Source organism: Odocoileus virginianus, chromosome 2 (assembly GCF_023699985.2).
Source record: "Odocoileus virginianus isolate 20LAN1187 ecotype Illinois chromosome 2, Ovbor_1.2, whole genome shotgun sequence".
In the NCBI taxonomy this organism is placed as follows: Eukaryota; Metazoa; Chordata; class Mammalia; order Artiodactyla; family Cervidae; genus Odocoileus; species Odocoileus virginianus.
This window is the reverse complement of record NC_069675.1, coordinates 52,499,704-52,523,423: the sequence shown is the minus strand read 5'-3', so window position 1 is coordinate 52,523,423 and position 23,720 is coordinate 52,499,704. Positions and strand designations below refer to the sequence as shown.

The window sequence follows — 23,720 nt, the reverse complement described above, 5'->3', positions numbered from 1 at the left end:
TTATCAATGTCAAAATGACAGTATGTGCTAGCTTCTGTGAGAGCATAAAACAGGGGGGCCCTGGGATAGTCAGGGGAGCCTGGGAAAGCTTTCCTGAAGATGGTCCATTTCAGGAGAGACTTCAAGGATGAGTAGATACACACAGACATGAGGATCACAGTGGAAGTTAAAGTATTCCCAGGGGAATAAACAGGAGCCTGAGTAAGTGGATTTTTCAGTGAGAGTCAAAGAGGAGTAGGAAGGAGGGCAAGGTTGCTTGATTCTTTGTTTCCTTTTGTGTAAATTCCAGAAGGAATCTACTGAGGGGGCTGTCTTAACACTTCTCATCAAACCCAGGTAAATGTAGAATTAAGTTTATGCTTTGAAGTGGCTGCAGTCTGCACTGAAAAATGGGCAGTAAGCCAGCATCTGTGCAAAAGCTCTAAGCCCACAGAGCCCAGCACTTGCTTTTCTGGAAACTTCTACCACACTGTGAGTTGGAGTGGCAGCTGTTGCCCATGATTGTGTCCATGCCAGGCAGTTTTACTTATAGCCCTGGCCCTCAAATACAAGCAAGCACAGACTGGCACAATTTTAAAGCAAAATTATAACCCAAGAATGGAAAGTGGATGGATGGGTATAGAATGTTATCAGCTCTAAAGAGATCTCTGCTTCTTTTTGTAAATTTCCTTTTAAATTTTTTATTTAAACTTTGCAAACCTTTTCTACCTCTTTTTATTTCACTTGATAGCTACACACCACCTCTGTTTTACAGGAGACAAAATTATGTTATGGCAAAATTAAATAACTTATCAAAGTTCACAAGACCATATTCTTTAGTTTTCCTCACTGGTTCTTATTCAAGAGTAACACTCTAATTAGGATTCAAACCTTCCATTTAGAGAAAAATAGCAAGAAAAGTGAAATCAGGAAGTCCAGAAAGACAAATCTAAGACAAGATTTGGCCTAATTTCTTACACATTCTCCACCATCTCAACTCCTATATAATGAAAATTTATATTCTCAAGAATAATCCCATGCTGCCTTGTAAATCATCGAAGAAAGATTTAATTTAGTTCAGAGCCATTAAGTGTGTTTTATTGTACTCTGAATCATTGGTATGGGATACATATGACAACGCTTAGGAGGCTAGACTATCACAATAAAAAGAGAAAATCAATTTTCAGCTTTTTTTATATATATAAACTGTTGATCACTATACTAGTCCATTACCAGAAACTGAAAAACACACCCAGAAGCAGTCCAGATGTTGGAAATACCAGAGGCTCTTTAACTAGTCTGTAATGCTTTACTGAAAAGTATGACTTTTCTAGACCATCTTTAAAGTAGCAAAGTGCACACAAGTGAGAGATCTATGTATTCCCATGCAGCAATGAAAGAAATAGCTGTCTCCTAAAGATCCAGATAATTCTAGCCTTCAACAACTCAATACAGCCTACAATGTAAACTGGTTTTCACACAAGAGCTTCCCTAAGAAAATATAATTTACCAAAAATTGAACAAAGTCTGGAAGGGATGTTGACATGACAGTAGTTAACTCTGCTTACCAAAGGACTTAATAATTAAATGTCAGCTACCCTGGTATATTTAGGTGATTGTTTATGAGGCTTTGGCAGTTTGAAAATTGGAGTGAGTGGGTAAGTGGAGGGCAAAGAAATGTACTTGCAAGCTACTGCCAAGAAAAATTATCTTTGAAAATGTAAGCTCCCCTCCCCCAACAAACACAAGCTTATAATGACCTGCAAGTTCTCAATCCAATCTATGCTGACATCTGAGGTGCCCCTCTAGTAGACATGGACTGTTTTGTTGTCAGTAGAATGACACAGGTTTCAATATGAAGGAAAAGCATAAGTCTAGGGAAATTCGTTTATATCTTTTTTTTAAGAAAAAACTTTTCTGTTTTGTATCAAGGTATAGCCAGTTAACAATGTTGTGACAGTTTCAAGTGAACAGTGAAGGAACTCAGCCATATATGCACATGTCTTTATGGTAGGTCCTTGTTGGTTATCCATTTTAAATATAGCAGTATGTATATGTCCATCCCAAACATCCTATCTCTTCCACCCATCCATCCCCCAGGCAACCATAAGTTTATTCTCTAAGTTGTGAGTCTCTTTCTGTTCTGGAAGTTCGTTTGTACCATTTCTTTTTAGATTCCACGTATAAGGGATATCACAGGATATTTCTCCTTCTCTGTCTGACTTCACATGAAATTCGTTTATATCTAACAGGAAGAGAGGGAGCCTCTCCATTCTGCCTTTGCCCATGCAAGATTGAGAAATGTGTTTGTAGAGTATATGGTGGTGATAGAGTATACAGTGGCAATGGTAGTGATATGACATATGTATGTTTATACTAAGACAGAGAAATGTCCCCAGTTAGTTGGATCCAATTATATAGAATAATATTGAGATGAGTCGTCTTCTGATCACAGATTATAAGACAATGAGCACATTTCTTTATCCTCAAAATGTCACTTTCCTTTTTCATGAAGTGGAGATATGAGGAATAACCACTTCAGAGAGTTTTCTTGAGTGTTAAGTAACATAAGAGTATACAGTTAACACTAAATGAGTATCTGGGAGAAAATCCCATTTAAGGATTAGATTAAAATGGTTTAAAGCCTTGGAAGGTCTCATCTGGCAAATGTTTGATATCAGACTGATCTACAAGAGAGTCATTTTGTGCATGCTCTCTGCCTTGTAAATGGAAGACTTTCCCTTTTAAATTGAATTCCACTGTAATATGAATCACAGAGGACCACTGGGGAGAAGACTTTTTGAAATATCATTGGTTACATCTTATCAGCAAGTAGTATGTTGATGCATAATTACTTATCATTACTGAAATACATCATTTCAAAAAGTATTTCCCAACTGCTTCTTTTCCTCTTATAAATGTATTATCCATATCTATATAAATAACAGTTCACCATATTCTTTCAAAGAAATCCATTGATTCTAGTAAGTTATTAGACACATGTAACTGTTGCTCAAGCAATAATCTTGAAACGCCTCACTCAGGATTTCTGGAAACTAACTCTGCGGATGAAGGATGAACAAAAATACCATTCCATCTGTTAGCCAAACTGACTGCACCAAATAATTTGGGACTTAATTACAGAGTTGGTTACATTTTCAAAATGTGATTTCTAAAGGCTGGACATTTTATTTAAATATCTTTGTGTTTATTTCCTCCAAGGACCATCAGTGGTGGTTACAAATTGCAGTTTTAGAGCCACTCGCTCTTAAGGACCCAAAAGTTAGGCTCTAGGGTTAGGATTAAGGTGTAGCAGGAAATGGGAATAATTATGGTCTCCTTTGGCTTTCCACCTTTTCTCTGCCCCTCCTCCCAACCTGAACTAGTTGTGAGCAGCTCCACATTATCTCACTTACAAACAGATGATCAGATAGAAATGCAGACACCCAGTTGACTTTGAATTTCAGATGAACAACAATTGCTGGTGTAAATATGTCACATGCAGTATTTGTGACATAGCTACATTAAATACAATTCATTGTTTATCTGAAACTCAAATTTAGCTGGATGTTCTGTGTTTGTATTTACTAAATCTGGCAACCCAACCTCCAGGACAACTATTTTGTCAAGATACTGGTTTGAAAAATAGTATCAAAGTCATAGATATGTTAATTGAAAAGTCCTAAAGACCAAACGCTTCAAGATCTCCAAAAATGAACCTCTTTTGGTCGTACTTTGGGCACATTTGAAAGATGGTTAGAGAGATGTTTCAGGTGGGAAAGCCTTTCTTTGGTACCTAAGTTTAGAACATAGAGGTGGCATTGATTCCTTGTACTCATAAGCCTGGTAGAGGGAGAGTGGGAGGGAGGAAGGAAATAAGATTAAACCTAGTAAGTGTTGTATTTTATTTTCTATTTTTTTATTTAATTTTTATTTTATATTATAGTTGGTTTGCAATGTTGTGTTTGGTTTCATGTGTCCAGCGAAGTGATTCAGTTAAACATTTGTTGCTACTGTTGTTGTGCTCAGCTGCTTCAGTAGAGCTGGAGTCTTTGAGACCCTTTGGATGATATACCCCATCAGGCTCCTCCGTCCATGGGATTTTCCGACTAGAATAATGGAGAGGGTTGCCATTTCCTTCTTCAGGGGATCTTCCTGACCTAGGAATCGAACTTGCATCTCCTTTCTGACTCTTTCTCATATAAGTTATCCCAGAATATTAAGCACAATTCCCTGTGCTATACAGTAGGTCCTTGTTGATTTTCTATTTTATAGATAGTGGTGTGTATGTTAGTCCCAAACTCCTAATTTATCCCTCTCCCCACCTTTCCTCTTTGATAGCCATAAGTTTGTTTTCTAAATCAGTGAGTCTGTTTCTGTTTTGTAATAAGTTCATTTGTATCATTTTTTATTAGATTCCACATATAAGTGATATCATATAGTATTTGTCTTTGTCTGACTTACTTCACTTAGCATGATAATCTCTAGATGCATCCATGTTGCTACAAATGGCTTTATTTGTTTTTACTGGCTGAGTAATATTCTCTATTTTCAAATTTTAATCATCAATATCAACAGTGTAAGCAGAGAGGGAAGAAGGCTAACTTGCCAACAGATCCTTTTGGTTACTCAGCCAAAAGTCATGGAATTGTTCTTGACTCTTAACTCTTCTTGACTATTTCTTTCACATTCCAAATCCAATCTAACAGTAAATGTTGTCAACTCTATCTTCAAAAATAAAGGCAAGAGGCTGTCCACTTCCTACAACCTCTAGTTTTGTCCATAATGCCATAATTCCTTTTTTTATTTAAAGTTTTCTATTGAAGTATAGTTGATTTACAATGTTGTCTTAGTTTCAGATGCAGAGTGATGTGATTCAGTTATACATACATATATATGTTTTTCATGTTAGTTTTCATTAGAGGCTGTTACAAGATACTAGACATAGTTCCCTGTGCTATAGAGTAAATCCTCATTTATCTGTTTTGTGTATAGTGGTCTGTATCTGTTAATCCCATACTCCTAATTTACCCCCCTCTAGTTGTTTTTTTTTTTAATTGGAGGACAATTGTTTTACAATATGGCCTTGGTTCCTAGCATACAACAACTCGAATCAGCCATAAGCATGCATGTTTTCCCTCCCTCCTGAGCCTCCCTCCTACCATCCCCAATCCCACCCCTCTAAGTCTTCCTGAATTATGGCAGTAGCCTCCTGCTCTGGTTTCTCTGAGCTTCAACGGTTCCCTTTTTCAGTTCACCCCTTACACAGCCTCCTGACTGATCTTGTTGAAACCTATTCAGACCCCTCAGTGGTTTCCATCTCACCAGGGAGAGTCCTAACTGTCCTGTAGGGTCAGCCCTGCCCTCCTTCATTGCACCAGTCTGAGCTCAGCTCCTACAATGCCTCCCATCACACTTTTCTGGCCACATGGTCCTCCACTGTATCAGGTAAACCCCTGCCAAGGAAACGTTACCTTCTGTCCCTTCTGCTGGCAGCAAGTATCTGCTTGATTTGCTCCCTCAGCTCCTTCAAGGTTTCATTCAAATGTTTCCTTCACAGTCATTTTAACCCTCCCCACTCCCTTTCTTATTTTGTTCTTTTCTTCATGACATGCATCATTGACTGTACTCTGCCTTTTCCTTGTTTGTTGTGTGACCGCATGTCTTTCCCACTAAAATGTTAATTCTGAAGCTTCTAGATTTTATGTTTTTGCTCTTTTTTTTGGGGGGGGGGGTCATAGTTATATCTCAGTGCATGGTGCCTGCCACATCCAAAGTACTCCATAAGTATTTGTTGGATGAATGAATGAACTTTTAACAGTTTTTGATGAATTTGTTTTATGGATTAGACCATTACCTGCAAATAACAGAGTCATAGGAGATTGAGCTATAGGACTGGTCTATTGTGAAGGCAGGGTCGTATTTTGCAGAAGATCCAGGGCACTATGACAGGGCATGAAAAGACCAAGACAACAAGGGAACGGATGGACAGACAGATCAATATGAGGGCTTTGACTGTCTGAGGAAGTAATAGGGACACTTTAGAGTTTGGCCAAGTAATGTACATTTTGCAGTATTGGATTCCAAAATATTCATTTGTCTCATATCTGAGCATCAGTAGTCTCCACTGTGGGGCTCCCGTGTCATCACCAGGATCTGGGAAGAAAATCAGATCATTAAAAGTCCGATCTCCTCTGGGCTGTGGGATCATTCCCACGTTGTCCTATGACCACCAGTCCCCTGAGTATCTTTCGCCCATGCTGCTTCTCTCTTGCCTTCTCCTCTGTGCTCCTCTCTTCTCAGTTCCCAGGCCTCTTACAACATTGCTTCCAGGAAGATCTTCCTAAAAAACAAATCAAGCCATATCACTGGCCAGCTTTCAGACTGCCATGTTCTCCCTGTTGGAGGTGAGGCCCAGTCAATCTGCCTCCCATCCTTGCTTCCCTTCATCCCTTGAGTCCTTCCAGGCTAGCCTCCCCGAGTCTCTGCTCAGTGCATGCATCCTTTCAGCACTCTCTAGAATGGCCCTCATTTCCTTGGGAACATCTCAGTTTTCAAAACTTGACTCTGAAGCAGCTGCCTTTTAAAAGGCAGAAATTTTAAAAAAGAATTTTTAAAATTTCTCCTGAAGTCACTGACACAGACCTCTGGCTCAGCACTTACCATACGATAATGTCTTGTTGGTGTATCTTCTCCCCCAGGAGACTGGGAGGCTGCATCTTGGGGTCTCTCTCACCAAGTAGAGCATAGAGAAGTTATATGGTGAGTGTTTAACACATGACTTACTTTGGAAGCTTCAAAGAAACCTAGTCTTGCTCCTGAATGCATAGTTCTCCGGCTCTGCTTTTCTTGGTCCTTCATGAGAACCTCCCCTCCAAGTCAAACGCCAGGACCTCTTGTTCATGCACAGATGTGTTGGTTGAACCCTGTCCCACAGCTGGAAGGGGCAAACGGTTTTTCCCGTGGTAACCTTTCTGTTGATGATACCACGAGGGAAGATAACATCCACCTGCTGCTTCCTCTCAGATTTGCCACATTGGTCAAATCGTGTCATTACGTGTTGTCGGGCTTTGAGAGAAAGCATCCTTCATTTTAATTTTTTGCATGATTAAAGCCATTCAATTACCATTCAATTTAATTAAATGGCTTTTATGATTTAATTTTAGTGAGGGGGAAAAATGATCCGTCATTAAAATGATGATTGAATGATGATTTTTTTTTTTTATTATTGCAGTAGATAACAGGAAAGAGCCTTTGAGATAAGTTTTGTAATAAAAAATCCTTCTGGTAGTCAGTAAAATGTGTTATCGGTAATGAAAAAGGAGTTGTTGATATTGTTAATTAATAAGTGATGAATTAGCGTGGAGCCTGACACCTCATTTACCCCAGTAACATTACCCCGGGAAATTACAGAGGATATGAGGCTGTCACTCTTCATGAAATTTTTCCTTGAAAGAGAGAAAGAACGACAGTAAGAGAAAGAGTGAGAGTGTGCACGCGAAAGAGAAAGAAAGAGAAAGAGAGGGAGGGAGGGAGAGAGGGAAAGAAGACGGATATGTAAGCTTTTAAAGTAGAAATTCTAAATTGTAGGTTAGCACTCAAGCAAAACTAATCAGTTAGAGAAAATACATGGCCTGCATTGAGGCATGTTGTAGAAATATCAAAATTTATTTAATAGCATATATTTTTCTCTCTTTTTTAAAATTAAGAATTGATACTTTCAGTTGTATGTCACAATATTTTCTTCATTGTGAATTTCATTAGGAGATTTTTTTTTTATGCAACATCCTTTGGGATGCTGAATACTAACTTGGTAACGAGGATAAAATTTTAGGCAATTAATGTTGGGATTCTTTTTTAAGGAAAACTATTAAAAGTGTATATATTTTTAATATAGCTTACTGGAGCTTTTGTTTTCTAGTCCAGGAAGAGAGTGTCTTATAACCAAGAAATGCTTGGCTATTTGGCTTTCAGGTCTGACACTTAATTCTCTGACACCGAGTAGTCTGCAATTCCATTGCATTCTGACATTACCTGGCGTTAACGTAGACCCAAGTTGAGGGCGAAGTCCTTCACAATACTGCCATCACTGAGACACCAGCTTCACATCTCAGGGCCACCTGCACTTCTGACCAAGGGGATAAAACATTGTGTATTCCCATACTTTACCAGGTGCAATAATTTCCTAGAACAACTCACGCTACACTTAATATTGCAGTTTTATTATGAAGTATACACCTCATGAACAATCTAATGGAGGAAACCCATAGGACAAGGTCTGGGAAGGGTGGGGATGCAGAGTCTTCATGCCTCTCCAGGGTCTGGATGCATCATTCTCCCAACACACCACTGTGTTCACCAGCCAGGAAGCTCTTGTTATCCAGAGTTCTTACTTGGGTTTTATTATGTAGACGTGATTGATTACATCATTGGCCATGTGATTGAACCTAATCTCTAGTCCCCTCACTTCCCTCCCTGGAGGTCAAGATGGCCCCAAATTCCAACCCTCTGATCATGTGATCAGTCTTTCTCATCACCAGCTACCATCCTGAAACTATGTGGGAGCCCCACCAAGGGTTGCCTCATTAACATGAAAAGACACTCCTATTGCTAAAGAAATTCAAGGGTTTGTGAAGCCCTTAGCCAGAAACCAGGGATCAAGATTAGATATGTTTTTTATTGCACCACAGATGTAGTTTATAAAAATGTCTCCGATTTGGCTTTTTGAGTAGCTATTAAATCAGATAATGTAATCTTTTCCAGGTATCTCCTATGTGCTTTATCACCAGCCTTGGGAGGAGATGGGATCATGGTAGTATAAGGCATAGTGCCTGCCTAAACGTCTATTTCAGGAGACCAGCTCAACATGTGAACCCTACATGTGAGCTCAACATGTGAGCTTAACCCTAATGTTAAGAACTACTCATGCTGAGCACTTTGCATATGTGTTTTCATTGTATCCTTATAACAACTTCATAAAATATAGTTCAGAAATGTAAGTGAAAACACACTATTAGATTCAAATGCAGGTCGTCCAATTCCAAAACTAAAATTTTCCATCAATCCACATTGTATTGGAACTGAGTTGTATCAAGAGGTAACGAGCACTGGTACTGTTGCTACCAGTTCAGAGAAAGGGGACTCAGTGAGGGTGGGGGGAGTCAGGGGAGACTGGGAAAAGTTGGACTTCACTGAGGCCTTGAAGAGTGTGTAGAAAATGGATTCCCAAGAGGAGAAAGCAGAGTACCTTCCTGATTAGAAGAACAAAATGAGTAAAGGGAGGGAGAAATAAGTTTGAGGTATTCACGTGGATTGAATTTCTTTCCTGGGATATCTCTGGTTATCACGAACTCATCTTACTTGAATATACCTGCTGCATTCTGAAGCACTCCTCAGTACAAAGCTCCTTCTTGCCACCAGCCAGAAAGTGATACCTTGTTCTCAGAGCTCTCAGTTCTGCCCTCCATAGGACTAGTCTCCAGAGGAGGGAAGGTTTCTCTCTGGCCCTGAGCCTCTGCTTTTTCACAGGGTGTGTGTGTGTGTGTGTGTGTGTGTGTGTGCTAAGTTGCTTTAGTCGTGTGCAACTCTTTGAGACCCCATGGACTGTAGCTCAGCAGGCTCCTCTGTCCATGGGACTTCCCAGGCAAGAATATTGGAATGGGTTGCCATTTCCTTCTCCAGGAGATCTTCCCAACCCAGGAATCAAACCTAAGTCTCCCGCATTGGCAGGCAGATTCTTTAGCAGTAGCGCCATCTGAGAAGCCCTTTCCATAGAGTAAATGAACCCAATCTTACCCACATTCTTCAGACTACCTGGTTCTGAGAGCCTCTATCACTCACGGTGTTTGAGTTGGGCAGTGGTTGAGAGTCTATTGTGACATCAGAGAGATTGGGATTTGAATTGCTGCCTGCCATTTACCACACATGGAAATGAATTCCTCTCTTTGAATCTCAGTTTCTTCTTATATAAAGCAGGGATATTTAACTTCTTCAGAGATGGTGAAAATTATATAAAATAACACAGTGCTTCTGATAGAGTATTCAATTTATATAACCTATTATTAGGGTACTATATCTGTTAGCATTTGCTATCAAAAGAATAAATAACCCTTAAATGGAATCGCTTAATTTTTTTGAAGCTTATGATTTCCTGACCCTGTCTTCTGGCACCTTGGGCTGGATTCAGCTAACTCACTGGACACTAAACTCACTCCTGTGTCTAGTGGGTGGCTGGCTGCAGGTTGTGTTCCTTCCAGATGTTCTTGTTATCCATCAGGCCAGCCTGGGCTAGTTCCCATGGTGAGAACCTGAAGGTTCCCAGGAGCAGCAAAAGGACATGTCCTGTTGTGCAGGTGCTTTCTAAGTGTCTCCACTTGTGTCATATCTGCTGCTGTCCAGTCGGCCAAAGGAAGTCAAGTTGGTGTGGAAAAGCAATACCAGAGGTCGTGGATGAAGAAAGAATTATGGCTAATCTTATCATCTACCCTGAAGTCCTCCACTTAAAAAAGCACTTTAAAGCCTGCAGTGAAGGATAGATGACTCTGTTAGAGACTAAACTATGTCTATCTCTTAGTACATTCATGACTTTGTACTTTGAAAAGTGAAAGTTTTAGTTGCTCAGTGGTATCGGACTCTGTGACCCCATGGATTATAGCCAGCCAAGCTCTTCTGTCCATGGAATTCTCCAGGCGAGAATACTGGAGTGGGTAGTCATTCCCTGTATACATAAGGGTAGATGGTTGTGGGTGGGTGGGTGTTTGTGTGCATAAGAGAGAGAGAGAGAGAAAGATGAAAAGAAGGAGATGGGAAATTGACAGGCAGCTGGGATGGCCAACCTGGAAAAAAGTTCACTGGATCAAACAACCTTGGTAGCCTTATGTCCCCTCCAGGTAAGAGGAATGGAGAAAGACCTCCAGCTTATGCCTGACCACCTCCACTCTCCTCTGGGCCCTGGTGAGGCAATGCAGATCAAGGGTACCAGACTTGTCCAGAGAGCTTGAGTTCTTTCCCTGTCTCTTCCTGCTGCAGATGTATGTTGAATACTGTCTCCAGAATAAGTACTGGCTTGAGTGCAGCTGATGTTGAATGCTGGTACTGCTCTTTTTTCCCCTGGGATCATAGATACTCCCCAAAGTTCATAGCTTATGTTAGCTTCAGCTTTCTTATCAATTTAATGAAGGAATTAGATTTGGTGATTTTAAAGATATCTTCCAGCTGTAATATTGTGCAGTTTTATAATACTACACTATTTCTTTATTTCCCCTTTTAATATTTACACATCTTTTGTCCTGACTCTTCAGCTCCCAGCTTGTTGCTTTTATGATATCCACCAATGGGTGGAATGGAATACTGACCCCCCCAAACTGGATCAATAGAGTCTATTTCTGTGAAAAATGGGTTTTCATGGTCCCTTCCATCCTATCACATAAGAACCTTGTACTTATCCTTGCCCAAGTGAGACACAGTGTTCAAGGCACTGGGATTTCTGTGTCATGACCTGTTTTCCTGTGAGATTTGCTTGACAAAAATGGGAGGTTATTCCCCTGTATGGTAAAGGTAAGCTTCCCCTTCTACTTCCACCTGTTTTATAATGGAGGTACTTGTTAGATTTGGAATAGAAAGAATGGCATCAGCTGTGGGTTACTGGATATTTACTTATCCTCCCAGAATCTCAGTTTTCTCATCAGTTAAACAGTACCTACCTACAGTATTGATGTTATAAGGAGTAAATGATGTAAGATTCTCTAAATGGCAAGGTCAGGACCTATCTTTTTGTATGACTTCCAACAATATTTGTTTTTCCTTCCTCCCTTCACCTTTACAGAGCTGATCAAATGGGATCTGGTGTGTAGCACTTTGTAACTCTATAGTACAACATGAATAATGGATTCTGGTTATTGGCACCAATCCATCCTCCAGGAGCTGGGAAGTACCAGGTTTTCATTGCACAGCGGTACCCAACTGTGTTAGAGGGAGCCCTGGGGATGGACTCAGGACCCAGGTCTTTACCTCTAGACTAGAATTTTGTACACTGCTACTTTCTGCTCACTTGTCCACTCACTGCCTTGAGGAGGTCAGCATATAAGTGGGGCCATACATACCACCTTAATTTCTAGAGCCTTAAGTAATGCAATCAAACCATAGGCATATACCCTGGATTGGAGCCCTGTAGGGATGCATACATTTAAATAAACCATTTCAGTGCAGCACCACTTAGCATACCCGTGGAGTACCTAGCCTTGGCCCTTGTATAATCGTATGCTGACTTACTCCCTCTCTTACTTTTCACCTCTTGAAACAGAGAGCAAGTTTTCATTGGCAAAGCACTCTTAGATATCTCTGAAAGGCATTTGGTGAACAGATAGTGCTGTTTATTTCCTTTGGTGAGTTGATTTCGCCCTCTTAAAAGGTTTCTTTCAGAAATGCTGCACAGAAACCCATCATTTCTCTTTGCCTTCTCAAGAGAGACATAAAATGGGATTGGCTATTAGCTGAAATGCCGCCTCTTGGCTCCACTGATCCAAGGGGACTTGGGATCCCAGGATGACCAGAGATAATTATACACGAGACAGATTCAGAAACGTCCCTGAGTGCTCACTCGGGGTCTGCTTTGTCAAGACAGTGCGTTGTCAAGACCCAGGCCAGAGTTATGAGCTCATTGTAAACTCAAAGACTAAGTCCATCCAACATGTTACATGCAAGACTGTAAGAGGTCATTGGACCTCTTAAAAGGGCAGTTTGTGAATCTGTGGAAAACAAGTCTCTGGAATCTTCCATCCTTTGGGGATACGAAGGATGAGGGCTGGGAATGAGCATCTTAGAGATGGTCTTAACCTGAAATATTGAAGTTATTTTTAAGCAGGAGGATTTGAGAGTAAGGGTTCTAATCACAGATGTAGGTTATTAAGTGGTTTTAAGAACTTATTTTCTTAAAAGTGTACATCAGTGTCTACAGGCATAAAGAATCAAAGGGCAAGTGATGAGATGGACTTGACACATGAGACCTCCATCCAAAGGGAGGAACCTCACAAGTGCAACCCCAGAAATGGAACTTGCAGGTGTTTGAGCTGAGTTTTCCATGAATCTAGTTTGATACGCTAAGGAAGTACCCCCCTTTATGGCATTATTTCAGTGGGAATATGTCTGACAAGTTACAGCTGATGATGACAGATTGTATAAGCCTTCCCTTGAGCCCCACTTCACCTGGGAAGTATGTCCTTGTGCCGTCCTAGAGCCAGGGGGATGGCTAGTCATGTAGCATGAAGGGTATTTCTCCTGCCAGTGTGGAGTGCTAAGCATTCAGTGAGAAGAAAGGATAGAAGAGAAGAGAGGAAGGGAAGGGAAGATGAAGGAAAGGAAGGAATAAGAAATAAAGATGAGGAGGCAGGAAAGTAACAGGGCTGGACATTAATAATTATTAAGCGATGAATTCTAGGCTACATGCCAGGTATTTGCACTTGCATTATCTCAGTTTCCCTTACCATGGCACAATTAGTGTGAATGGAATCATCTTATTCATGGCCACACAAGTGGAAGGAATTCTGCCTCCCTGCTTCAACAGCAGTTACAGCAAGGGGCATTGCAAATTTACCACCTAGGTTCTTATCGGATGAGTTCAGTGTCTTAATATTGTATTTCCAGTGGGTGAGAATGGAGAATTATCAACTGAATGAAAATAGCTAGCTCTCTTCTTGGGGAGTTATGGGAGAATCCTGTACTCTGAAGGTAAAATCAGCCCACTCAGTCCTAGGGTGGGCAGTCGTGGAAGGAAGTTAGCAATCGCAGGCTGTTGGCCATGCTTTTCAGCCCTGAGCCTTATCCAGTTTCCCCAGCTTCTCCTTTCCCACAGCTGAGCCCGAGCAGCATGGAGGTGGTGGTCCTTCCTCTCCCCACTGTTGTGGAACCATCAGCACCATCCCTTCCCTCATCTCTGATCTTCAGTTGCTTTCTTCTCATCATCTCTGAGAATTCCTCAAAATCCTCACAGAAATAGGAAAGTTCAACCCTGCCCACTCTTAAGATACTGTTTTCTCTGACTCCTAAAGAGATTGGCTTTATGGTTTTAACTTTTCAAGCTTCCCAGTCTCTACCCCAGTCCATCTGGAATTTTGTTCTGTCAATTAAGATGCTTATGGTTGCAAGTAATAGAATCATTCACTTTTCAGTGACTTGAAAAGCTGTGGTTTATTACCTCACACAGCATAGGTCCAGAGGTAGATTCCCCGGGCTAGGCTCTGGGCCACAGCCGTGTTTGCTGAGACCCAACACCCTTCTATTCCACAGCTCTATTACCTCACCTACTCCTTGTGCTTGCTTTTGCAGGATTCAGAATAGTGTCCATGGGCCAGAAGAGAGAGACAGTTTCTTCTACATATCACTTTTTTTTCCCCTAGGAATAAAATATTACTGAGAAGGTATGGCTTGTGTGATAAGTCAGTGTAATGGATGTGAAATTTACTTCTCAACAGAGTGAAAATATTTCACTTGGCTTTTTGTTTTCTTTTAAAATTGCATCTAATCTAGTTGAAGCTTTCTCTCTTACCAGGGGAATTAAATGTCAATTACTATATGAATTCTTGTACCATACCAAACCCTCTTGATTATGCAGTGGTACTGGAGGCCTTATATTGGTCCAGAACTCACTGATCTTCAGGCCACGTGATACCCACTTCTCTGAGCATTGTCCGTGTCCATATTGTTCCTCAAGGGCAGTACCATCTGCTGTTTCATGCCATGCTTGGTCACAGAGTCTTTTCTGATGGACCCACTGTTGCTCATGACCAGTCTCCTGAGGAGCCTCCTCATAATCATTCTCTGTAGGATCCTATCACCTTTTCAGATCTCTGCTGGTTGCAACATGTCACCCTTCCAATTTCAGAAGACATTCTCTAAAACCTCTCTGCTCTGGATGTTCCAGTGATTTTTTTCAAATACTCCCTACTGCTTAATAATCTTTGAAATGATTCTGCAATCCCTCCCTTCAGGAAGCCTTAAGAAACACTTTCCTGGACTCTATTCTACTTCTAAAAATTAATGTAAGGGGAGGTTTGCAAAGTGGTTAGTTCTTTTCTCTCTAACTCATCTTGTTATTATGAGTAGGATACCTTCCTTATTGAAATGGAACAAAATTGGATTCTTGATTTTCCTGCTGTTTAAGTATCTGCCTATAATAAATCTAGTCATGACATGTTGGTAGGCACCTTGCCAATGCGTTTGCCCCATACCTCCCTTTCATTTGCTTGCCTCCATGCCATGGTTCATAGTGCATTGTTTTCTTGAGAGACCCTTGCCTCCCATTCTGCCTGTCAAATCCCACGCACATACCTAGACCCAGTGCCTAGACCAATCCACCTTCTTTATCAAGAACTCTTCAGTCTCTCTTCTCACCCATTTCCTGAATTGGGACAAACTTCTCTTCTTGCTCTGTCCTCAAGAAGACTTTGATACCCCTCTCTGATAGTAGGCATTCTTGTCCACCTTGGGTTGTCCTTATATGTGTGGGCATTGTACCTGTCCCATTGACTGAAAACTATTTGAGACATGGCTGTGTCTTGTTCTCTTTGCTTCCATAGTAACTAAAAAGAAACTAGAAAGTAACTAAATGCAGTTAATGGAAATGAGTTCTTTCCTGATCCTGGATAGTGTATAATGGGACACCAAACATGTATGCGTGGTACGTGTCCCACTGATCGCTGAACCCAGAGTAGGCAAGTGCACAAACTAAGAAATGGATAGGAAGAAGCTGGAAAAAGATACAAGGAGCAACTGCAGACATTCTTTATTTGCAGCAGCATGCAGACATGCTTTTTTCTCTAATGGCTGATGCTGCCACAACACAACCGCAAGAGCTTTGCAGGTGGTGCTCACATAGGTACACAGAATAAAGATGTTCACATGGCCAGGCGAGTACATCATGATGTGCATGCACCGTGCTATAAATGATCTCACCTGTTATGTAAACATGCAAAGTCATTATTTACAAAATGTGGGGCGAGAGAGCTGACCACCACCGTCCTGACTAATTGCTATTCCCTTATAGTACATAAGTAGAGTAATAACAGAGACGATGAAAAGGACCTATCCTGGGGCAATCTAGACTGGGAAACATGTCTGCTAAGGTTGGTGAGTGTCCTAATACCTTGGGGAGAGAGGGATAACCATGGTGAGCTAAAAAGTCTTCTTAGATATCTTTGGAACCTGAACTGAGTGTTGTGTTATCATGAAAATGTAAGTGATTAGAAAGAAAAGGAGAGAACAGAGAAGTCATGGGCATAGGGAGGGAGATGGAAATGACTTTTCAGCATCTATGGGTTGATTTGGACACATTAGGAAGAACCCCTGTTGGTGGCTTATGTTTTCATCAAACCTCACAATTTACATGATTCTGTCTATTGATATTCATAGACTGAATTCCACTTTGTTGCCAATAGCATTGGAAACAAGATTCCCTCGTTTGTACAAAGTCAAAACTACTTCAGTGGTAATAGGTACATTTTGTACCAAAAATAATGAAGACGATGAAAAGGGTACTGGTAATACTAAGCATACTTATTAAGCACTCTCTCTGTGCCCAGTGTTTATATAGTGTTTTACCTAGATTAATACTACTCTTTCCTAAACATACAAGGCAGACATTTAAAACCATCTCAATACTAATAGAGGCTGAGTTGCTGGGCCCATATTACTCACCAGGCATATGGTGGAAAAACTGGGACTCAAATTTGGTGTGTTTTATTCTGAAGCTTAATCATATTTCATCCCCTTGAGCCCTAAATGCTGAGAACAAAGCATACACAGCAACGAGAAGAACACAAATTTTCTCTCATGGCGTACTTAAACTCACACTTCTGATAAGGTACAAACGTAGTCTGTGTTAACCAGGGCAAAGTTCAGTGCAATGTAAAGGCATTTCGTTTGCTCAGTGCTCCATCTCATTTGAGAACCCAGCTATGTGGGCTTAGGCAATTATTTTCTTACTTAATGACTTAATTACTTTCTCATGATTTGATCTTAAAACTCAAACCATCTCCCATACCAAGCCTGTTTCTGTTGGAAATCTGAGAGCTCATTTTCAGGCTCTTGCCCCTAGATGCTACCCAGGGTCCCTCAGTGACAGTGTCCCAAGTGAGGGGTATTTACCTCAAGGTGAGGCAAACCGTGAAAACCCCTGGCCTCCTTAGCACAGGGATTGAAAACCTCTTTGCAATCACCACAAATTTTTATTTGCTGTTGGAAAATTGCTTTGGGAAATGATGTGGATCAGAGAAGTAAATTTTCTGTCAAGATAAACTTTAGTAGTGTGCAAAGCAAAATTCAGAAAAAAAAAATAGACCCTTAGGTGTTATCTCACTTTTATTAACATTCTTTAATATTTACCACCATTGTACTCTGTGAGCCAGACTGTCAGTGGAAGCATTGAACTACAGAGAAGTTTCGGGAATTTCTCTAGAGAGGATATCTTCAGCCTCATTTTACAAACAGAAGCTGTGGGTAACAGATGTGCTTCAAAGAGCTGGCGGTTTTTAAAAAGAATTAAGGTGAAAAGTAAATTCCCTAAAACCTTACCATACAGATACCAAGAATCTCCTGCTTCTGGACTGGCCCAGACTTTCCAGTGTGTTTCCAGAAATTGCTGTTTTGCAGTCTGCACAGACGGTGGAGTGCTTGGACTAGCAAGGGAGGGGAGGACGCTTGGCAGGGCACCAGCTCAGAGCGAGATTCTTTTCTTTTTCCCGAAGAACTGAGCCTGGTAAAAAGAAAAAAAAAAAAAAAAAATCAAAACAAACAGACCCTTTCCCTCTTCCCCATCTGCTTTCCTCCCAGTTCTTTGGGGTTGGTAGCCCCGGGTTAACTAGTGGAACCCAGCAGGCTGCAGGCTGCTGAATCTGTAGCTGGGTTTTGCTGCATTCCAGGGCTGCCTGGCTGTGGTACCCAGGGCTGCTGAGTCTCACCAGCCGAAAGATAACAGGACCACAGCCAGAGCCTGTCATGATCACTCAGAACAGCAGCACATGCACTTTTGAATCTGATGGTGGTGATATGATGCAATAAATGATTCTAATTGAACCCGGGTAGACTGCTGTTCCCCCTTCTTCCAAAACTCTCAGTTTTAATTTCTTAGGCCGTCTAGCAGGTCTGGGGAGAGGTGTGCTCAGAGAAAGAGGTCTGGGGACTGTATCTGTTGACGAAACTGGAGAGAATCATTATACTGGGGAAAAAAATAAAGGCAGTCACCTGCAGCAAGTCTTGGCACACCTGTGTGAAGGAAGCTTGGTAACCTCCTTAACTAAGTATTCCAGCCGATTTTGCCTAACAGAGATGGCGCGGTCTCTTTCTTCCGACTAACTGTAGTTGCTAAATCCAAACTTTTATATTGCTAATATTTCGTGTTCTCTTTTTTAAAAAATACTTTTACTTGTTTATTTATCTTGGGTTATGCCAGGTCTTTCTTGCTGCTTGAGCGACTAGTTGCACTGAGCCAGGGCTACTGTCTAGTCGTAGCGTGTGGACTTCTTCTCATTGCCGTGGCTTCTCTTGTTGTGGAACATGGGCTCTAGTGCTCGAGGGCCCCAGGACCTGTGGCTCCCAAGTTCTCGAGCGTAGGCTCAATAGTTGTGGTGCACAGGCTTGGCTTGTTTGCTCTTCGGCATGTGGGATCCTCTGGGATCAGGGATTGACCTCATGTCGCCTGCATTGGCAGGTAGATTCTTTACCACGGAGCCACCCTAATTAGGAAGCCCTAATGTTCTCTTTCAATTAACCTCTCATAGCTACTTCTTTGAATCTGTTTCTAGAAACTAGGGGTTCCTAATGCCTTTCAATGCTCCTCTAGTCTGTTTCTAGAAATACAACACGTAACTGTAAACATCAGTGACACAGGGCGGGAGCTACTATTTATTTGAGGATTTACTATCAGCTAGCACTGTGGTCGCCTCAGTGTATGTGATCTCTGATATCTTCTTAAGAACCCACGAGGCAGCCATTGGTGTGTCTGTTTTAGAGATGTGAATGCCACAGTTCTTAGGCGCAAATGATGCCCTGTCCAAAGACTGTTAGACCCACTTGGGACAGACCCTGTGATCCACGGTGAGAGGAAGGGAAAGGAGTGCCCATCCCTTAAGGAGAGAACAGTCTAGTTGCTGCTTCTCCGTCTGTGTGCTCTTGACAGAATAGTCATGAGGGACTTGATTCAGAGCAGTGACTAATAGCAGGAATTCCACTCCCTGTGGAGGAGAGTTTGAAGCATGTGGCCCTCCAAAGTCACACTGTGGGTGGCCACCCATATGTCACCCCCCTCCTCCATCCATTGCTTTAAGCCTTTGCATGATACTACATAGCTCCTAAAGTTGTCACTTACATTCTCTCCTTTGAGCCTTACCAGATCCTTGTGGAAACGGCTGAGCAAGGATTAATTTCTGAATTTTATACATGGGGGAATTGAAGTCCACAGAGGAGGTGATATATCTTAGTCAGTAAGTGACCAAGCCAGGACCAGGGCTCGGTCTATTAATTCCATCCCCAGTAGTTTTTTCTAACACATCATGAAACTTAAAAGTAAAGATAGCTCTGGGAGATGTTGAGTGTAGGAGGGACTGATAAGACCAAATTCCCCAGTTGAAACCTTGGCTGTTCAAATAACCTCTGAATTCCAGTTTTCAATATCAAAGAACCCAGACCTCCTTTGACCCTCTCACAGTCTCAATCAATGACCTGCCAGGATGCTTTAACTTGTTGCTCTTTTGTCTCTTCCCCATGTTCATCACTGTCTATCTCAGCATTTCTCAAACTTCTTTTTTCATTATCTCCCCCTTAAGAGATTTTTTTTTTTTTTTTACCTTTTTCCCTACCTCACTCTGAAATTTTAATACCACAGATATATTGTGTTTATGCACCATATAACATGGGCTTCACTGGGGGCTCAGCAGTAGAAAATCTGCCTACCAATGTGGGAGACATGGGTTCAATCCCTGAATTGCGAAGATCCCCTGGAGAAGGAAATGGCAACCCTCTCTAGTATTCTTGCCTGAGAAATCCCATAGACAGAGGAACCTGGCAGGCTGTAGACCATGGGGTCGCAAAAGAGTCAGACACGACTTAGCAACTAAAGAACAAAAGCAACTATACACCATAAGTGTATCTCTGCTTTATACATACAAATAGTAAGACTTTTTATCCCCTGAAGAGCCAATTTTTACTCCTTAAATTCAGTATTAGCCCTGTTAAGAATGTATAGTATAGCTCAAAACTAGGAATCCAGTAAAAAAAAAAAAAAAAATTAGAGGAGGAGGAAAGAAGAAAGAAAAGAAGGGAAGGAAGGAAGAGAGAAAACAAACAACAAACAATGTAACAAGTTAGTGGGGAGACTTCCCAGATAGTCCAGTGCCTAAGACTCTGCGCTCCCAGTGCAGGGGGCCTGGGTTCGACCCCTGGTCAGGGAACTAGATCCCATGTGCCACAAATAAGAGTTTGCATGTCATAACTGAAAGCTCCTGCAGGCTGCAACTAAAAACCTCCTGCATGCCACAACTAGGACCTTGCACAACCCCCCCCAAAAAAAAGTTAGTAAAGACACAAAACACTAAACTGAAGGTGGTTCTCATTTTCCCAGTAGTTGCAGCTTTCCCCGGTAGTATAGATTCATGTGTTGGGATTTTATTTTGGTCAAAGTCTTTCCAATATACCTGTCCAAATTCCGGGCAGAGCATTCTTCTTGTGATCAGATCACAAGGAACAGTTGGGGCCTTGGAACAGACTCACCTTTCAAGAGCTCATTTCCTAGGAGCAAAATAGAGCATTTCCTCTGACTAAACATGGTATCTGTTTGTGGTGTTGGGTAAGTCTCTAAGGTGGAGTGAAATCTTTCCTTAGGGGAGGTTTAATGCATTCCTAACTTTATCTGTTGATAAGAAACAGCAGTAGAGAATGTACTGGAAATCAACCCTACTTGCCTCCAGATCCTGCCTACCAGAGAAGAGAACTAGAAGAAATGCCCCAAGTTATTACGACAGACAAGAAGGGAAAAGCCTGGCAGGTGGCCCTGACTTGCCCAAAGGCCAGAAGCGAAGTAGCAAAGCTGGAACTTGGATCCTGCGTCTTAACACGTGAGCTTCTCTTCCAGAAGAGCATCCACCCTAGACAGTCCTTCTTTTGTTACACTTACTTGAGCAGCATCACTTTGTGGCTGTTAGTACACAGAGAAAAAACATCTTTAAATAAACACCAGCACATCTGGTACGGCCAAAGATGTATGCCTAGTGTCTCAGGGGCCGGTATGATTTAATATTGTGCTGTGCTTAATCACTTAGTCGTGTCTGACTCTTCGCGACCCCGTGGACTGTAGCCCGCCAGGCTCCTCTGTCTGTGGGGATTCTCCAGGCAAGTAAACTGGAGTGGGTTGCCATGCTCTCCTCCAGGGGATCTTCCCACCCAGGGATAGAACCCAGCTGTCCCTCACTGCAGGCAGTTTCTTTACTGTCTGTACCACCAGGGAAGCCCATGATTTAACATTGTCGATGTTAAATAAGAGTCTGGGAGCCAGATCACAATCACAGGCTATGGGATCGCTTTCCACCTTTAGGAATTGACTACAGAGAGCAAGTAGCTCAGATGTGGGAATAAGTTTTGCTGTAATGCCAAAGACCCACGTGAGCGATGTTTCCTTGAACTGGCCACCAGGCTTTGGTCTGTGTGGAAGGAGAAGATGGGACTGCACCTGCATGGGTATATGGATGTCAGGCGCACACACACACTCATATTCTAGTGGTGGGCTACATTCACGAGGGTACCTGATATCAGTGGCAAAGTCAAGCCAACGAAGATCCAGAAAAAGTCAAATGTTGGTATCAAAGCTAAGGCCTGAGAAAATTGCAGAGCTGTAAAGGAAGAGGCATGTGTTTCTACCCCTAGACTTCTCACTCTACCTCCATAACTTCTCTATTCCAGACCCAGTGCTTGCAGGAACTCAGATTTTTTGGATAATACCCTATCACAGAAGGAAATGGGGGCAGTGTGGCTTTGAACCCTGTTGTCTGAGCCCTGCCCCCGGCTGTGTGACCTTGTTTTATTGGGTTAGCCAAAAAGTTCATTCTGGTTTTCCTACGCCATCTTACAGAAAAACCCAAAAAAACTTTTTGGCCAACATGATATTTATCTGTTCTTATAACAAGCAAACCCAGAACCCACTTATCTAGCACCTACCATATACCAGGCACTGTTCTGAGCACTTTATGAAGAATATCTCATTTAATTTTCAATAATAACCTATTTAATTCTCCTAACATCCCTATTTTAATTTTATAGATGAAGGGATTGAGTGTCAGAAAGGTTAAGTATTAGTCACTTGCCAAAGTCACTCAGCCAGAATTGAAGCCAAGCCCTGTGTCTCCAGAGTCACTGCTTGTCCCCTCCCCTACCCGCCCCCATTAAGGTAAGTGACCTTGGGCAAGTCATTGAATGTCTCTAAATGTCAGTTTACGTATCTGCAAAGTTAAGTGCTTCTCTGAACAAAGGCTTCCCTGGTGGCTCAGTGGTAAAGAATCCGCTAGCAATGCAGGAGACCTGGGTTCAATTCCTGGGTCAGGAAGATCCCCTGGAGAAGGGAATGGCAACCCACTCCAGGATTCTTGCATGGACAGAGAAGCCTGGCGGGCTATAGTCCATGGGGTTACAAAGAGTTGGATACTACTGAGGAACTAACACTTACTTTAAATGAGAAAATGTTAAAGATTTAGCAGGTTCCAGGCATCCAGAAACACAATATGTAATAAACACTCCTGTTGGGGGGCGGGGCAGCAGGATGGTGGTTGCCTTTCACAGATGGATCAGGTTGAAGTGGAAGCTTCTCTTTCACACACTCATCATGTGTCTGGTGGACCTAGACTCTTAGCACTGTCTTCTTCCTAATGCCTCATCTTTGAGTTAAATTGGTCTCTTGTTCACTCAACAAAAATTTACTTAATCCCTGAACAAGAAATGCTGTGTCACTTTGAATGAGCTAACCAATTCAGTTAGAACTAAAAAAAACTGAGTGATGTGTTACCTTTAGTTGCATTTCCATTATTACACGATTTCTCCCCTTCTTCCTTAAGCATGTTTGTTCTTTTCTCTTTGTACCTTTTACAATTTTTGAAATAGTGTGCAAAAAAGAATCAATATGAGAAGCTCAGATAAAAATGACCTGGACAGAAAGCAAAAGAATGAGGCTGAATTCCAAGAAGGACCATTATTTTTAGAATAAAGTACATGCACGCACACACAGACTCAGTTGCAGGGAAATATAGATTTCACGGCAAATGCAATCACCATGGAGCAGACAGTGAGACAAAATCACAGAGTGTGTGGTTGTCCTGCAGCTGAGGGACAAATGACAGGATTGCCTTGGCCAGCTGAAGACAGATTGTCGCATTGTTCCATTAATTGTGTAGAGCTTGGCTTTTCCAGACCTTTCTGTGGCAGACTAAACCAGCTCTCACTTGCCACTGACTGAGCTGTCTCACTTTTATCCAAGGCTGCCTAGAATATCTCTGAGAGGTCTCTGCCACACAGAGTTTGCAATACTGAGAACTCTTAATTGAAGATAAACACACACTGATGGTGGACATCTAGTAATAAAATTTTTTAAAAAAAGAGGGCATTTGTTTAAGGAGATAAATATGCTGGAAGATTCAATCTTTATCCTGGCTTTGTTTTAAGTCCTATAAACTGTTGGCAAATCTGGTCTTACATATGAACAACTGCCTGCA

At 41.7% G+C, this 23,720-nt stretch overlaps 1 protein-coding gene and 1 long non-coding RNA gene across 10 annotated transcripts in view; both read left to right on the top strand.

Annotated features, from left to right (window-relative positions):
- CTNNA2 (catenin alpha 2) overlaps positions 1-23,720 on the top strand; it is a 1,320,632-nt gene that overhangs the window by 891,831 nt on the left and 405,081 nt on the right. The gene's annotated exons all lie outside the window — the stretch shown is intronic.
- LOC139039173 (uncharacterized) lies at positions 69-21,933 on the top strand. Its single transcript, XR_011492426.1, has 3 exons — positions 69-201; positions 290-336; positions 20,887-21,933. It is a non-coding gene; the product is annotated as an uncharacterized lncRNA (long non-coding RNA).